Source organism: Macaca fascicularis, chromosome 12, assembly GCF_037993035.2.
Source record: "Macaca fascicularis isolate 582-1 chromosome 12, T2T-MFA8v1.1".
NCBI lineage: Eukaryota > Metazoa > Chordata > Mammalia > Primates > Cercopithecidae > Macaca > Macaca fascicularis.
Window position 1 is genome coordinate 132,874,581 of NC_088386.1, and position 18,687 is coordinate 132,893,267.

Sequence of the window (18,687 nt, forward strand, 5' to 3'; positions counted from 1 at the left end):
TTATTTATTTATTTATTTGTTTGTTTATTTATTTTGAGATGGATTCTTGCTCTGTCACCCAGGCTGGAGTGCAGTGGCATAATCTCGGCTCACTGCAAGCTCCGCCTCCTGGATTCACACCATTCTCCTGCCTCAGCCTCCCGAGTAGCTGGGACTACAGGCGCCCGCCACCATGCCCGGCTAATTTTTTTGCATTTTTTAGTAGAGATGGGGTTTCACTGTGTTAGCCAGGATGGTCTCGATCTCCTGACCTTGTGATCCACCCGCCTCGGCCTCCCAAAGTGCTGGGATTATAGGCATGAGCCACTGCGCCCGGCCGAGGTAAATCCCTTTCTAAACTGGCAAGCATGACTCTGTTCTCTGTAACTGAGCATATTTGGTTACAGCATCGCGCAGACCTCTCTCCATTGCAGCCTCTCCCATTTTCTCCCTGCTGGACATTAGTTAGACAAGTGACTTCACATCTCCAACTCTCGCCTTCTTTCCTCTGACTTGGAGCTCTTGTATGGATCAGGTATGAAACTGCCTGTACAGTGCCTGACTCAGATGAGTGTTCAACAAATACTAGCTTCAACAGACTTACTCAGAGTAGTCACAGAAAATGCCAGCAAAGGAGTTGCTCCACAGGGCAATGGTGGTAGAGAGGCACCCCGGCACGACAGATGGCCTCGTGCTCTGCAGGGGCACAGAGGAGCCCAGGCTTGAAGCCCTTGTTAATAAAGTCTGTCTCCTCTACCAACCTGTAAGTCACCAACCTGTCATTTCAAACCCGCTTGAATCTCCTTTTGCTTCTAGCATAAAACCTGATGTAGCGGAGCCTGAATTTCCTGGACAGAGACCTCCAAATGCAGAGGATGGTTCTGGAACCAGTAGCCATCCAGCTGCCACCTAGGAAACACCAGCCACAGGCCCCATCCTCTGCTCAGTGCAGCCTGTCATTGTGAACAGAACGGACACCACCATTGCCTTTGTAGAGGGTCCTGTTTAACACAGGAAGCAAATGCCTGGAATGTTCCCTCATGTGAGCACCCATAGTTTGAAAGAAGATAGTGCGGTACCAATGTGGCCCCAGGCCACCAGCCCAGAGAGGGTTTTCCTGACTACGTCATACTTAGGCTAAAGCCTGATCAAGGAGACAAATCTGTGTCAGCTGCCTCTGTTCCCTGTGAGGTCACGGTGGCCAAGACACTTTGGGGCCAAAGATAGCTTTGCAGTGAGAAAAAAGTAGGGAAATGCTGCTAAAGGCTGCAGGAGCCATGACGGCCTGTGGAGGAGGCTGTGGGAAGTGTAGACTGTGCTGGAGGCCAGCCTGGCAACCATGTGCCAGTGCAGGGGAGGTGCAGGGCTGAAGGAAGCAGCCAGGCTGGGGAGGGCACCACACTCTGGCTGGGGGTTACAGGCCTTGGGCCTGGACCACTTCAATAGGAATGGAAAAGTAGGTGAAATAAACATGTCTTGGAGAGCATCTACAGATCTTGCTAGGTTTATCCTTACTTCCTTCTCCTGGGGGTTCTTGGGGGGCAAAATGAAGATGAACATCATCACATAGTTTGCCCAGCTTCTCCTCATCTGTGGATTTGCATGGCACCGTGTGTGTGCCGTCAACAGCTCTGATCCCACTATCCTTTGGTTATTTCCCTGTCTTAGCCCTGGTCACAGTGAGAAGCCCCAGTGGAGAAAGGATGCTTCCATCTGTGTACCACAGAGCCCATGGAACCAGTGGTCAGTAAGCGGCAGCCAGCGGAAGCAGCAACAGCAGGTGGCATTCAGGCTGTGCTTAAGGACTGACACCTCTGTGGATGATGAAGCACCCTCTTCAGTGAATGTGGAGAAAACCCATCCCTCTGATTCTCAGCAGAGCGTCCTATCTCTCAGTTTCAGTGCTGCATTATTAGTATCATAATCGAGAAGCTTTATTGAGCAAAGTCCTGGGTTCAACATTGGCGAGAGCACTGGAGTGTCTTGGTGGGTCCAGGAAGAGCAGATGCCTGAGAGGAGATACCAAGGAAAAGAAGCACCAGATCCTTCCCTGGGGTTCAAGGCAACCAGAGAAGGGGAAGGCCCACCTTTGGATCCCACCACTCCTCTCACAGGGCCAGCCAGAGAACGGCAGCCCTCCACGCATCAGTTCTCTCATCTTTGAGATGGATGTGATAGTATCTACCCTGCCCAATTCACATAGCATTGTGATGAAGCCCAGATGAGATGAAGGGCAAAACTGCCTCTCAGTGCCATACAGTGCAATGACTCACTGTTAAAGTATCCAGCTCCAGAGCACAACCAAATACTCCTGTGCTGAATTGTGCAGGCTGTGCTGATGGATAGAGGAGGACTAGGAAGTGCCAAATAGCTTCCTAGAAAAGGCGAACTTTGAGCAGTGTGGAAGAAGGCAACGTACGAGTTTGTAGAAATGGAAGGAAATCTTTTTGGTCAAGGTAAGCAGCTAGAGCCTGCCTTTCACTGCGTGTCCACTTGTGTATACTAACTCACTTAATCACCTCTACAGTTCCCAAAGTTGGCATGCTTATCCGCACGTAAGAGGAGGGAACTTTACATGGGCATCTCCAGATGGCTGCTTGGGCTTCCTCACAGCCTGGTGGCCAGGTTCCAAGAAGAGGCGTTCCAAGAAAACAAACTCAGCATGCGAAAACTTACTGAACCATTTGTTGAAGCTGGTCACATGGCCAAGTCTGGAGACAGTGTAGGAGGGGGCTACCTATGAGCAAGAATGCCAGGAGCTATTGTTCATTTGGGTTACTTAAGTAAGTTTATCACAAAGAGTGGCCAAATGCAACCACACTAATCAGTATAAGTCACATTAGCATTTTATTGATTTTAAGCCGAGATCACGCCACTGCACTCCAGCCTGGGAGACACAGCGAGACTCCGTCTCAAAAAAAAAAAAAAAAAAAAAAAAAAAAAAAAAAAAAATTTTAATCCCATCTTGAATTTCCATGTGTTGTAGGAGGGATGCAGTGAGAGATAATTGAATCACAGGGGCAGGTCTTTCCCATGCTTTTCTCTTGATAGTGAATAAATCTCACAAGATCTGATTGCTTTCAAAAGGGGAGTTTCCCTGCACAAGCTCTCTTCTCTTGTCTGCCACCATGTGAGATGTGTTGTTCACCTTCCGCCATGATTGTGAGGCCTCCCCAGCCTCCTAAAGTGCTCCTAAAGAACGAGTCCATTAAGTCTCTTTCTTTTGTAAATTACCCAGTCTCAGGTATGTCTTTATCAGCAGTGTGAAAATGGACTAATACAACCAGGTACTCAGCATTTAGATCAAGAAACAAAGCATGACCAACACCCCAGAAGCCCCACTTAGACCCTTTTTCAGGCACTCCCTACTTCTCTCCAACCCAGAAGACCCACTGTCCTCATTTCTAATAACATTCATTAATTTTTAAAGATATTTTAAAACTTTGTAGTGCTGGAATGAATGGCTTCTATTGATAGTTTCTTTTGGTCAACATTATGTTTGTGAGTTTCTCCATACTGCTGTGTATAATGTTCACTTTCATTGCTGTGTGACATTCGATTATATGATGCTAACATATTTTATTTATCTATTCTACTCTTCATGGGCTTTTGTCAAGCTTCCAATTTGGGACTATTACAAATAGTGTCACAGTGAACATTCCTCTTGGTGAACATATCCATGTGTTACTGTTGGTGTACACCCAGGAGCAGAATTGCTGAATCATAAGGCACACATGTGTTTTTGGTGGATACAGCCAAACAATTTTCCAAAGTGATTGTGTGAGTTTATCCTTCTGTTAGTGGTGTATGAAAGTTTTTGTAGCTTCAAACCGCTTCCACTCTTTCCATTGTAGCCATTTTGATGGGTATGGAGGAGCATCGCATTTTGGTTTTAACGAGAATTTCCAAAATAACTAATGAAGTTGAGCACCTTTATGTAAGTTTATTGGACATTTGGATTTCCTCTTTTACTTAATGACTTTTCAAACACTTTGTCCATCTTGAAATCTTATTGTCTTTTTTTTTTTTGTATGGATTCTGTATATATTCTGGATGAATTTTTTGCTGTGCCTGTGTGATTCATTGTAATCCATGGAAAGCTGGTCAGAGCAGTGGCTGATACAGACCAAGTAGCTGAAAGCGGGAAACAGATGAGGAACAACGGAAAGTATCTGATACACCTGGCTACTGCTATCTCTCACCTGGGTGATTTCAAGGGCTTCCCAATGTCCAATGAAGCACCTAATCTTAATAGACACCCAAAGTATTTGCTGAATGATCTTACTGTTTCTTCCTTTAAAAATCTTCCTGATGATTTTATTTTCTACAAAGGTAACCTTTCTTCTCTAATGTCATCTATCACTTGAGACAGTAGAAAGATAATTAGACCATGGTTTGATATGGAGATGGAGTAAAAAGATGGGATTTGAATGCTGTTCTGCTTCTCACTTGTTTGGTGACCTTGGACATCTCTGAAACATGATGATCTCATCCATAAAATATGGATCATAATAGTCCTATCAAATAAGGTGTTGTGAGTATTAAATGAGTAACTCTATGTTGGGCCACTTAATAGAATATCAGGTACAAGGAAGCCCCCAGTGAAGGTTAGCTGTCATCATCATCATCATCCTTGTTATCGTTGCCATTGTTGTTATCTTATGATTATTAGGGCCCTGCTTTGCTTATCTTCAATTATGTAGCATGGCTTCTTCAGCAGATAACAGAAGTAAGAATGAGCTCTTCCAAAGACGTTTGGAAGAGTGGAATGAAACAAATTTGTGAAAAATCTTGATCAACCTTGGTCCCATCTACAAAGATTGGGTCACTATTACTCTGATGGTCCTCATAAGTCTCAGGCTCTCTAACATTTAAAACATATTTTATAAACAGAGAGAAGGTGAGAGTGATTTAGATAGAGGAGGGGATGGAGAGTCTTCTAAATAGAGACAGAGACTTACGAATTTGTATCCCCAGAGCATTGCTTCACTAGATCCCCAGGACAACTCTCCACTGGGGATTTATTATCCTCTTGTGCAAATGAGGAGAAGAAAGCTCAAAGTGATCAAGGAACACACCCAAGATCACAGGACTAGTGAATCACAGAGCCCAGGTCTGTGTGTGTCCCAGTCCCCGCTCCTTCCCCAGCCTAGCTCTCCACTTTCAACCTGAGGAATGCTCTAAATCTCTAGATTCATACAGTAACTTTTGCACAGTTTAAAAACCAGAAATTAATTCCGTGCCCGTGGGAATGCTCTCAGAGCAGAGATAATTCTGCAATATATCCTTGTGTATATTTTCAGTGCATCCTGACTTCCACCTGGTTTGGAGCTATAAGTCAATCTTTTAGCCACTAAGCTAAATTCCCAGGGTACTCTTAAGATACAGAAATTCCAGCAGTAAATAGCAAAGCTGTTAGACCAGATTAAACCTGCCAAAGTGATTTGAGCCAAGCTGAGAAAAATGGACCCCCTTGAAATGATACGCTATCAGCCAACAGTAACATAACCCTGGAAACAAACCTTTTAGTTTATAGTTCAACAAGCAGCACACATGGTTAGGAAGGAGACTTGGCTGAAGTCTAGCATCCACAGAGGGTGCAGAGGGTGTGGAAAATGTGAGTTGTAATTCATTTATGTTTCACTTTCTCTCTCTGTTTTCCTGATTAAATGATCTTGTGGAGAATTCCTTGATTTTGACATTTGAAATCTACAGAGTCTGTCTGGGAGGTGAGTAATGATAGTGTAACTAAAGATTGTGATCAGAGAGGGGGTCACAGTGTGATAAAGGGGGAATGACACGGAGACAGACGAAGGATGCAGGTGGGTGAAGATCACAGGCACTGGGAGGCAGTTCCATCTCCATTTCACTCCATTGCTCTTACAACAACTTAAAAATGGAAAACAAATGCTATGGAGACTTCATTTTTCTAAGAAATTGATTCAGTTAAAACAACAACAACAACAAACAACAACAAAAAAAAACCCAAGGTGTGCTTACCCAGGACAGTATTTTCCCTGTTGAGACCGAAGCAGCTGAGGGTTATACAACCCACTCAACTGCTTCTCGAGGCCACTGCAGTTTCCATGGGCAAAAGCAAACAGTCCTGAGCAAATCCTGCATGCCCTCGTCCATTCTTGCCCCTTCTATTTACCTTTGTTTTTGAAGAAGCCCAGACACTAACGCAATATTCTCGTTAAGTGTGTCACTTTAGCTGAGGAGGAATAAACTACAATGCTATAGGCAGGTGCCTGATTCAATCACAAAATTATTCAGACACCTGGGGCAATGCCCAGCTGGAAGGGCTACCTGTTTGCTTTTCTTTTCAGTTTGTATTTTGTATTGTTGCCAGCCTTGCGTTTTAGAAGCACGGAGGGCGCTTAGCATTTATTTAGTCTTGGTTCCCACAGTCTTCCACAAGAAGCCCACCCCATGTGTAGGTGCGGGGATTCAGGCGGGCTGCTGCTTGCTGGGAAACATGTTTCTCAGCCTGACTTGCTCTCTCTCTTTCTCTCCTGAGGTTCAAAAGTCCATTTTCAGTATTTCCCGTAGAAAAGTGCTCCTAAAATCTCAAAGTATGCTATTTGAGGATGCAAGTAGATCTTTGTCCTTCCTTCTTGGTGGAGATGAACTGGGGCACCGTTCCTGAGCCAGTGGCCTCTGTGAACACTGGAACACTGCCTGGGTGTCCACTCTCATGGGGAGAAGCCATGGGGACAGCTGCAGAAGGGAGCACCCACCTGGACAGGTGAGGTGACCAATGCTGGACAACATGCTTCCCAGTCCACTTCTTTGCATCTTGCACTGAGACACAGCCCTCCAAGGGAAGCAGCAGCGGTGAACTGCTTTGTGGCACGATGGCCTTCCATGGAGTCCGAGGAATTCTTCTGGAAGATAAGGGGCTGGAATTCCCATTCCCATTGGCACTACCCCATGCAGGTCTAATACCATTCATTGGGTGATAGTTCTTCGACTATATTTCAGTCTGACAATACCATATACAGTAGGCTGCTCTGGCTGTCATTCACTGACCCTTGAAGGGGGAAATTCCTTGAGGTGCTGCAAAGGGAGTTTCCACTGATAAATGAGCATTTCAGGACGTGTGGGAAGAAAGCCTGGTCCATGGGCGCCACTGTCAGCATTAGGTGAGTCAGGAGAGCGAAGGTGACATCTGCGGTAAAGTGTCCCAGCAACACACAGCAGGCCGGGACTGTTTTCCTCACCTGCCTTGGCATTGGCTGCAAAACTGAGGGACCCTAAACAGGTACAATTCCTGAGACTGTAAAGAGAGTCAGCAACCCGGTGACTGTCCTTACCCCTCCCACCCCCGAGTCCAGGAAGACTGTGTCTCTCCAAATGCCCAGGTCAGCGTCTCCTCCTCTTAAAGGGTCTGGAGGATCCTGGGAGGGCAGGATGGGGGGTGTGGGCTTATCAGCCCAGGAGCCTGGGCGCAGCTTTGAGGTCAACTTGCTGTGGGGCCTTGAGCCAGTCACATAGCACCCTGGGCTATAGGTTTGTCATCAGAAGCGTGATGCCTTAGGGCCTTGCTGGTGTGACATTCTAGGATCCTAGGTGTTTGCTGTGTGTCAAAGGTACGCATCACAACAGGACAAATGTAGGAGCAACCCTTCTGCAAGGAGGCATTTAATACTCCACTTCAGGTGAGCTCTAAAGGGAATTTCATTCCTAAGACCTTAGAAGCAAACGTGTCTGTATTTCTGTCTGTTAACTGCGTTCTAAATCAATGGGCTGGCTACGGGCATAAGAAGGCCATGATATCTCCCAACGTTCTAGACACCAGAGAAGGTTTTGCAACCAAGCAGGCAGCTGGACCTTAGACCCAGTGGCCCTTTGGAAGGATGCCAGCCTTCCTAGTTCAAAGGAAACCCATGTAACAGACTGCTGTTTGCAGGTACCTGTGTTAGAGATGAATACAGTGATCAACCTAGGACTTTGGGTGTGTGGATTTCAAACCAGATTCTTGCTTGCCAAATGTTTATCAGAGCGTGTCAATAGCAACTTGAATGATTTTCTCCCACTGTCACATTCAATATTTACCTTTGGAGAAGAGCAGGGTCAGTTCTCTCCAAAAGGAGGCTTAGTTAGTACAATTAGGTATTTCACAAAAAGATGACCTTAAACTGCACCCCTTAGAAAATGGTAAGGGACTTTAATAGGGAAATGCCACCTCATCCAGTGTGGCAAGAAAGCACTTGCCACAATCATTTCAGCCGTCAGTTCTAAGTGACTTCGGCATTTCCTCATGGCAGGAACAGCGGGCTTGCTGCACAAGTGCACTTTTCCTCACCTCACTTTGTGTTCCTGTTGATCTTTTTTTTTCTTTGTATTTTGGAGACGAGACAGCTTGTTCCAAGTTCTGAGTTGGGGACAGTAGCAATTCTCCATGACCAAAACACTCTGCAGCTGCGTCCTTTGGAGCAGGGAACACGAGCTGCTTTGTTGACCCCTCTTCACCCCAGAGGCGTGTCTTCTAGATTCAGTCCAGGATGCAGCCTGCCAGCCATTGGTCAGGTCACAAATATGTGCAGCACACAGCAAGGTCCTCCCTGTGACCCGTCGATGTGGCCACGTGCTCTCTGTCACCCCAGCGCCCCGGATCTCAGTCTGCAGGGAAGCAGCCGTGACAAGCACAGAAAGGCAGGCACTGGTACCTCCTATCGAAGCCCCCAGTTCACCGGCAGCCGTCGTGTTAATTTAAGAAGTTGTCTGAACAATCTGGCACCATCGCTGGAAACTGAAGAAGGTGGGAGGAGGCTGAGCAAAACCCTTGCTTAATTAAAAGCATATCTGCAAAAGGTCAGGCCTGGCAGGAGGATGACAAAGGCAGTCAGAATTTTAAAATCAAGTCATTCTCTCTTGTGAGATTTCTTCCAGACCCTGATGGATTAGGGATGCGGGGTTTTCTCTTCCAACAAAGCCTGCACAGCTGAGTCGGGGTGAGCCAAGTGTTAGTTCCTTTGCTGTTTTCAGAGAAGTAGGACTTCTTCCCCCAAGGTGACCCCACTTCAACCCCAGGGCAAGAAGGAGGTGACTCTCAGTAAGTGTCAGCCCTCATTCCCTCTGGAAACCTGGGGTAGACGTGGAAAGCACATCGTGAGCTCTGTGGAGGCCATGTGCCTTTGGGACGCTGTGCCTCGGTTCAAATGGCTTCTTTAAGAAATCACCAAAACTGGATTCCTGTTGCAGCTGACGGAATGGGGAAAGTGTGAGCTCAGAAAAGTGAATTCTTAGTACTGACGTGATAGCCACCTTCACCTTTTTGAGGCCGGGCGCAGTGCCTCACATCTGTAATCCCAGCACTTTGGGAGGCCAAGGTGGGTGGATCACCTGAGGTTGGGAGTTTGAGACCAGCCTGGCCAACATAGTGAAATCCCATCTCTACTAAAAAAAAAAAATACAAAGATTAGGTGGTGTGGTGACACACATCCCAGCTACTCGGGAGGCTGAGGCAGGAGAATCACTTGAACCCTGGAGGCAGAGGTTGCAGTAAGCCGAGATCACACCACTGCACTCCAGCCTGGGCGACAGAGTGAGACTCCGTCTAAAAAAAAAAAACAACAACAAAATTCACCAAGACTGGATTCCTGTTGCAGCTGATGGAATGAGGAAAGTGTGAGCTCAGAAAAGTGATTGTTTAGTACTGACTTGATAGCCAGCTTCACCTTTTTGAGAAAAGAACTGTAATTCCAGAAAACCTAACCAGTGCCAATGGGGAGATGACAAGAGGGTAGATGGGCAATAAGCAGGGCTTTCCCACAGCCAGCACTATTCAGTTAGGAAACAGCAGGCAGTGTGTCAGCCTCTTCCTCCCCTGATGGTGGGAGAGGGAGTAGAAGCCCATTTCCTGAAGATACTGAAGAGGGGTCCTGCCATGGGGGCAGGGGAAGGGGACTAGGTTAACATCTGCGTATGAGTTCAATTCTTTGATTCTACATTATCACATGACACTCTTCAGAATATGCCTATTCCTCAGAAGTTTGAAAACAATTGAATAATTGTATACAAAACAATTGTTTTGTATACTTTGTGTATTGTATATTTGTATTTTATTACTTATTTGTGACATCTATTTATGAATGAGAATCCTTTTGTTAAAGCAAAAGCATTTGAATACTCTCTGCTGGTCTGAGAACTTCATATTTCTTCAGTGAATCATTATAATCTGAGCATATGGACGGCATCCTTGCTTCTGGCGCCAAGAAGTACAATCAACTGATGGAGAGTGTTTCTTAAATGAAAGTGGTGTTTCCAGTTGGCAAAACATAGATTATTTTTGCTATTAGAGAAATTGATTTCTTAAGACGTGTGATTAATTATGTCTGTAAAACAGAAAATCCATCAAAGACAAAATGTTTTTCCCTTCAGAAAACACTTACAAATTCCTACAATGTCATTGACTAAATATGACATTCTATTAATGGGCACCTTGTCTCCAAAGATACATCTGGGCTCACTCTCCATGTTATCTTCCCCAGGCTTTTGGGAGATTGATGACTGATGACAAAACCAGGGCAGCACTCGGTGACTTTCTGCTGGTTCTTGAGAATCCAAACGAAAGTTCTACACTGAAACTGCTCTGCAGAGGGGACCCACATGAGGAAAATGACAAAAGATGATTCCATTTCCACTGTGAAAGGGATCTTGCTAGACAGCCTGTTGGCCTTACCTTCCAAACATATTCAGAGTCCCAGCTTCATTCCCTGCTAATTCCCCAGCGCAAGTAGGGCTGTTGCATGCACAGCTCCAATGTGCATGCAATGGTGCCCCTAGGATTGTGGGGAGCACAATCAGCCTGGGGTGGCCTTGTGATACCCAGTGATATGGTTTGGCTGTGTCCCCACCCAAATCTCATCTTGAATTGTAGTTCCCATAATCCCCATGTGTCATGAGAGGGACCTGGTGGGAGGTAACTGAATCATGGGGGCGGTTACCACCATGCTCTTCTCATGATAGTGAGTGAGTTCTCAAGAGATCTGATGGTTTTATAAGGGGCTTTTCTCCCACTTCACTCTGCAATTCTGCTTGCTGCCACCACGTGAAGAAGGATGTTTGCTTCCCCTTCCCCCATGATTGTAAGCTTCCTGAGGCCTGCCCAGCCCTGCAGAAATGTGAGTCAGTTAAACCCCTTTCTTTTATAAATTACCCAGTTTTTGGGTGTTTCTTCATAGCAGCATGAGAATGGACTAACACACCCAGCATCTTCTATCTGGAGTATGTTTTGTATTTTTCATATGTTTTATTGCTTATTTGTCACATCCATTTCTGAATGAAAATCCTTTTGTTAAAGCAAAAAAATTTGAACACTCTCTGCTGGTCTGAGAACTTCATTGTGGTTGCTTCCCAACGAGACTACCTGAATCTACTTCCCCACCTTTCTGTTTATTCTATATACAGCAGCCCGAGCGATCCTGTGAAAGCACGCATCAGATCAAGGGGCTCCACGGCTCCAGTTCCTCCAAGAGCTTCTCATCTCAACCAGGGAATAACCCAAAGTCCCCCAGTGGCCTCAGCTTCTCCCTACCTCTATGATCTCACACCCCAACCCTCACCTCTGACTCACCCAGCTCAGCTGTGCTGGCTTTCTCTCTATTTCTAGAGCCTTGCCAGATGGAGCTGGTCCCTCTGGGGGGAATTCTCTCCCCATTGAGCATGTTGATGGTGGGCTGTCTCACCTTGAGTCTTCAATGCAAATGTCACCTTCTCAGAGGATGTTTTTCCAGCCACTGTTGTTAAAATTTCAGTTGCCCCTTTACATTTTACATCCCTCTCCCCTGCTTTAGGTTTCCCATAACACTTACTACTCTTGACATACCACATACCTGACCTATCTGGCACTTTCTTGTCTGCCTCCCTCCTAAGAAAGTGACATTTCTGATGGAAGGAGTTATTGTCTGTTTTGTTCAGTAGCTCCACTGCCTAGTACTGTGCCTTGCACATAGTAGGTCCTCAATGAATATTTTTAAGTGAATAAACGGATAGATGAATGGATGAATTTATGGACAGATGGGGATGGATAATGGATAGATAAATGGTCGAATGGATGGATAAATGGATGGATGGGTGGATGGGTGGATGGACGGATGGGCAGATACATAAATAGATGGATGAATGAGTGTATCATTCTTCTAACCCAGAGAAAGCACAGTTGGCTGCATAAGAAGTGCCTAAACCTGAGAGTACTGGGACCACCAGCAGAGATTCTGATTCAGTAGGTTTGGAACAGGGCCTAGGAATATCATTATAATAGGCTCCCCAGGGTTCATTTTATACAGTGAAGTTTGAGTTCAAGGGATGACAGAGAGGTCCGCACAAGGTTGGCTTGAACATCTGGCTGAATGATATGTGATGTGCACATTAGACACTCAGGGAACATTCTCTGGGAAGGACGGGATTTAAGGAGAGGTGACAGTGGACTTACTTTGTTTAAAGAGCATGTCGTCTGTCATATGTCTTCCTTCAAGTTTCCACAAACTGTTTACGCTACGACCTGAATTCCACTTGGAAAATGCATCAATAGAGCATGTACTGTGGCCTCCTCCGTCCTCAACAGTGGAGGTCATTCATCTCCTGACTTCCTTGCTGGGAAAGTGATGGGAACTTGGAGCAGCAGAGACTCCTCATAACACATCAGCCCACCTGTCACCTGCTGTCATAATCAAGCATCACATTCAACCAGCACCTTGCACGCTCTGAGCTTGACGCATGTATTTGCACTGCCTTTTCAGGAGTCACTTCATCCAGTTCCCTGGCAGTTACTTTCGAGCTAGAAGACGCTAGCTCCATGTTCCACAGTACTTCACGCATGCCTGTCTCCTAGCCTTGCCAATACAGTGTCGTGAAGAATCTGTGCATGTAAAGGTCCAGTCATCTTTCATCACCAGGGCTGAAATGAGTGGTCATTCAGTAAATGTTTGCAGACAGGAAAGAAGGAAGTAGGGGGAAGGAAGGAGGGAGGGATAGTGTAACGGAGTGAAGCCACAGCAGTTTAGCAGAATAAGACACAAGGCACCGGCCAGGTGCAGCGGCTCATGCTTGTAATTCTAGCATTTTGGGAGGCTGAGACAGGAGGATCATTTGAAGTCAGGAGTTTGAGACCAGCCTGAGCAACATAAAAGTATCTTTAAAAATTAAAAAATATATACAAGCATTAATTTAACAAAGATGTGAAAAGGAAACCAGTAGCAGGGGATAGCAAGAAGAGTGAAGGCACAGTCGTTTAATGGATGCTGCCAGCACCCCACCAGCATCACCTAGGTACTCTCCATTCATATACATGCCCACAGCTTGTGACCTTCAGACTCCTGCGCCTGGTGCGCGAAAGAGTTCAACGGCTGCAGGCCAGGCATGGCCAACCAAGCTGGGGAGTTAATATCCCAGGGCTGCTCTCAACCATGGTGGAAGGGAGTGAATGGGTGAATACCCAGCTTCCCCTTCCCCCAGCAGAATGTAGCGGATGAGCCCGAATGCCCTTGGGGGGAGGTGGGAGGACCTGCTTACAATAACTCCCTGCCTTGGTTTCCCACCCTCCCCAGCCCCTTTCCCGACTCACTTGCCATGGCTCTCTGGGATCACCTCTAAAATACATGACTTGCACTCACATCTTGGTTTGGGGGTCTGCTTCTGGGGGAGCCCAACCTAAGCCGGTCCCCAACTGGAATAAGCTAAGTCACTTGCACAGATGTGAGACATGTTAGAAGCTGCAATTGTCTCACATTGCCTCTGAGGGCTCTGAAAATGTACAGAATTATTAAAAACCTTGCCATTGACTAAAGAAAGCCTTAGATCTGGCCCGACGGCTGACCAGTTATAAAAACAGTTGAAAGTAATTGCATGCTTCCAACGACCACCTCCGCCCCCAACAGGGTAATGCTTCAATTCCCTGCTCTGTGCAGTGATTTCCTGGACCCTTATTTTCATCTTCTGACTCTACTACTGTAGGAAAATTTCCCTTGTGCAGCTCAGAGCCTTTTTCTGTTCAACCAGCTTCCAAGCATCATCCACCTGCGAGAGCTGTGCAGGAGAATCAGGCTCTGTGCGTCCACACAGGGAAGCGACCCCGGCTGAAAAAAAAATTAACAACTGAAACGTACACGAAGTGGGGTACATTTTGAGCGTGTAGGCATATATTATTTAATCTGGGTTTCTCTATGAGAGTTACAGACACAAATGACCAATTATGTAATGACCCTATCCGGCTTTGAACTGATTTCTTGGCTTGAGGTGGGGGAGGCTAGCCCTGTGCTTGCCATTCTTCCCCTCACAGCATGTGTCCTTCGTGGGGTCACCACCTCTTCCCACGTCTGTGCTCCTCTCCGGAATGGCACCTCCAGAGAGCAGACGTAGTGTCTTCCTCACCATCGTATTCTCCACAACCCACGCAGTGTCCAGGGTCATTCCGGAGATGCTGGCTGAGTGAATGCAGATGGATGAATTCATGGCCTTTTGCTCGTTTTCTCTCTGTCCTTTAGGTGTCAGAAGACATGCACTTCCAGGAAATTATTTTCCCAAGAACCTGCCTTTACGGGGATGCTCACATTTTAAAAGGATCGTTCGGAGGAACATAAAAGTTTATATTTGCTTTTATACAGTCTAAGAGTTTGTCTTTTAACAGAAGAGTTTAAACATTTACTTTGCCATATTAACTGATTTGCTTGGTCTTAATTCTGTCATCTTAATTTATGATGTTTATTTATGTTTCCCTCATGCTTCCAATGTATTTCCTTCCCTACCTTTTGCCATATTGCCAGGCAGTACTTGTTCTCTTTTTTCTGGACGATTTGTGAGTTTTCTGTTTATTTCACTAACAACGGTAATGCTTAAGTTTGATTTGTACATATACACATATATATATATATATTTAAATCAACATTTGTATAAACTGCATCTTTTAGCTATCTCACGTAGGATGAGATGTTAACATGTAGCATGTCATTGGTCTTTTACCTTTCTCACATAGGATGAAAGCATGTAGCATGTTATTGGTTTTTTTTTCTTTTGCTCTATCTCCCTTCCAAGCTGTTGGTAAACTCAGTGAGAATTTAAAATGCAGATGATTATCATTAAACTATTTTTACATTACAGATCATTTCTCTTTAGTATTATTATTATTATTATTATTTTTGAGATGGACCCTCACTCTTGTCACCCAGGCTAGAGTGCAGTGGCGCTATCTCGGCTCACTGCAACCTCCGCCTCCCACATTTAAGTGATTCTCCTACTTCAGCTTTCTGAGTAGCTGGGATTACAGGCATGTGCCACCATGCCCAGCTAATTCTTGTACTTTTAGTAGACACAGAGTTTTGCCATGTTGGCCAAGCTGGTCTCAAACTCCTGACCTCAGGTGATCCTCCCGCCTCAGCCTCTGAAAATGCTGGGATTATAGGCGTGAGCCAGTGCAACTGGCCTCTTTTTAGTATTATTATTATTTTTTTTACTTTTGCATTGAGGCGTTGAGTTGTATAAACTTGTTATCAATGTTTATTTACTCCTTCATGTCCATTTCATGTGGTTTATTTTATACCAATCTTCCCTGTTATTGCCTTCCACATTTTGATCATTGCTCAGTTCTCAGGAGATCTTTCCTGGCAACTTTCACAGTGAGGCAAGGGGCCCTTCCAGTTCCTGAGATCGTTGTGATTGTGGCCACAGGAAGGGATGAGACTTGGCAAGATCGGATGCTTCCCTCAACACTGGGAAGTCGCTGGTCCACTGTGACTGATATATCTTGCTGCAAAGAAGTGACATGCCTGTTCTGTTTTGTTTTGTTTCAGCAGGTTGCCTGTATTTCTGGAATTTTGAAATCTTCACAGAGATGTATCTAACTGTATGCTTTTCTTCTTAAAATCCAAAATGCAAATAGTTGCACTTTTTTCTGATTATAAAAGTAATAAATGCTCAGTTTTCTGGAGGAGCCAATCTACCATTGGCTACTTTGATTAGAAACAAAACAAAACTTACAAAGCATCCTTCTCAGTTTATACTGTTCCCTTTTCTCTAAAGAATGTCCTCAAATCTCCTTGAGAACGTGAATTGGTTATTTCAGAGCTCTCTTGTGCTCCTGAGGCAGGCTGTCAGCACAGGGAGGATTTGTACAGGCCGGTCCCTTCTTTAAAACCACGGATGCTGTTCAGATATCTCACAATTTCCAGTTTGCTGGATGTTTGCTGGAGAGATGTGTTAGTTCCTGAGCTCTCGGCTGAGGATCTTGAGAGGCCCCTGACCCCTGGAGCCAGGTTCCTTTCAGAGTTGCCACAGAGCCTGTTCTCTAATCTGCTTGGGGGATGTACCCCAAAAGGTCACATTCTTTGTAGTCTTTAGTTCACATATAAACACTAGCAGTATCTCATACTGCTGGCTAATTTTAAATTAGAAATGTTCTGTTACTTGTACCTCTGTAAGGAAGAGACCACACATTTCTACTTTTTATTCCCTTAACACCCTGTTTGAAGGTAATATACATCAACTGACTTGTTTGCATGGTGGAATTATGGGAAACACAAAATATAGGCATGTTTGCTAGACAGATATTTGAATGTAATATTTTATTCTTTCTTCTAGGTCGCTTGGAAAGGGTCCTGACCCACCCACCATGTCAAGCAATTATTTTTCTGGACAGCTTCCTGATGTCCCCAAGGAGAGAGAGAGAGAGCGTGACAGCCAGTGAGGGAAAGCATGCCACAGGTCCCGCCTGCTAACCTGGCAGGAGGGTGCTTGCAACACCTAATTTATCAACGCTTGTTTTGCCTGCTGGAGCCAAGTACACAGAATCGCTCCACCAACGGAGAAAGAGAAAGGGGAAGCCATTCTTCACCTTTTTCAGCAATGTATTTTTGTTTTGGTCAATTTCCCACATAAATTATGGTCTTGTCTTATTGCTGCATTGGTGGAATTCTTGCTAGTGTTATTTAGTACATTTTAAAGCTGTGTGAAACCGAAAGGTACTTAACATGTTAAAAAAACAAACAAACAAAAAAGGAAAGTTAGCCAAATTGAATGGTAAATTGTTTACATTGTTTCACTGGCTCCAGTTGGAGCTTAATCATCACGACCCTTCATCCCACAGCGCCTGCTTCAAAATGCAGCACAAATCAAAATTGCAAGAGTCTGTATGTTTTGCTTTCGTGTAACTCATTAGGCATTTCCCTGCGTGCTGTGATAAATGTCTCTCTCAAGCAGAAACTTTATCTCACCTGTGTATGTTCCTAGTTCACTCTGCGGAATCAGTCTCAGGAAATATAAGCTAATGATGTCTGTGGTTCTGAAACTTGCTTGTTATTTGTTTGAGATATTTAAAAAAAAACCTGTGGACAGATTATTAAAAGGATGCTGAGCAATGAAAACATTATTAGACCTTATTATTGTTTATTGTACCCAGATGTTGTGCATTTTACACATCCCAAAGGATGAGTGGTAATGTCAGATATCAAAATCTTACTTTTCTTGGAGATATTGAGTCTAAATTTTTCTCATTAAAAACAAAACATTTACACTGAACAAATGGTGTGTGTCTGGGTGAAGCATCAGGTCTCAACAAAGCAACACTGCTCAAACAAGACTTAGGACATAACTGGTGATCAAAACAAAGCTGAGGCTACTGTTGGAAATACTGGTCTAAAAAAAGGAGGGGTGTGGTGTGCTTGTTTATTAATTTTATAGAATTTTCCATTTGGAAAGGAAATAAATGCATACATCCAAGGTGAAATAAACCATTCTAGCAAACATGCAGAGGAATAATTTTCAAGAATTTTTTGTTTTTAATGAAAAGGAAAGCAAATCAAAGAAAACCTGGATAAGTGTTAAAGAGTACTAAATTCATAGTAAGGTTCGGGCAATCTGCCCACTGCAATCAGAAAGGTTTTGGCTGTTAGTCATTTAAGACACACAATGGGAAAATAAATGAAGAAGGAGGAAGGGGGAATGGCAAATTGCAGTTTGGCAGCAAAATTAGTCCAACTAGCTCCATTAGATATTAAAACATGTCATAAAGCAAATAATTGGAATAATGAGGAGCTAGTTTTTTAAAAGGTATATAATGTAGCATAACAGAATCAACAAAAATAAGACTTTTATGTAACAATTCAATATACAATAAATAAGCACTCCATTTGGGGAGGAGAATCATATAATAAATGACGCTGGGATGGCTTGTGAGTAATTTGGAGAAAACTGATCTAGAATGAGAGCCAATATTCCACATTCACCACTCTTTAGTCTTTTGGCTTTCTATTACCTTGGGCAATGGAGGAAGACAGCAAAAAACAGGAAGGAGGGAGGAAGAGTATGAAAGGAGTCATTTCTCCCTGGCACTCCATGCCACGTTGCTCCAGAAGGCTGTGTCCCTGTCCTAAGGGCTACAGCTTGGCTTGGGCAGCCTTTCCATACAACATTCCAGGTTCGGGAAACTGCTTACTCATCTGCTCCTGCAGGTGTGGGGATGATAATCACTTCCAGCTGGGCTGGGCCCAGCATGCTGCATCATTCCTTGTTGACGCCCTCAACTCCACTGGCACTATCTTGATCATCCTTAGGCTCATCTCAGTTGCCCAGTCCCAGTGGGCCTCTGGTTCCTCCTGAGGTACTGACTGATCCAGGTGCCCTGAGATTCAGTCACTAAGTTTCAGCTTCCTATGTGATGGATGGATCTGTCCTTGTCCAAATCTCATATTAAATTGTAATCCCCCAGTGTTG

General features: G+C 44.7%; 2 long non-coding RNA genes across 6 annotated transcripts in view; one reads left to right on the forward strand and one right to left on the reverse strand.

Moving 5' to 3' along the window:
* The window catches only part of LOC135966652 (uncharacterized), a 52,288-nt gene extending 35,417 nt beyond the window's left edge, over window positions 1–16,871 (forward strand). Inside the window, exon 3 of the long non-coding RNA XR_010580159.1 lies at window positions 16,558–16,871. This is a non-coding gene — a long non-coding RNA (uncharacterized lncRNA). The remainder of the gene's footprint in view (window positions 1–16,557) is intronic.
* Window positions 1–18,687, reverse strand: part of LOC102118340 (uncharacterized) — a 173,662-nt gene that overhangs the window by 67,702 nt on the left and 87,273 nt on the right. The gene's annotated exons all lie outside the window — the stretch shown is intronic.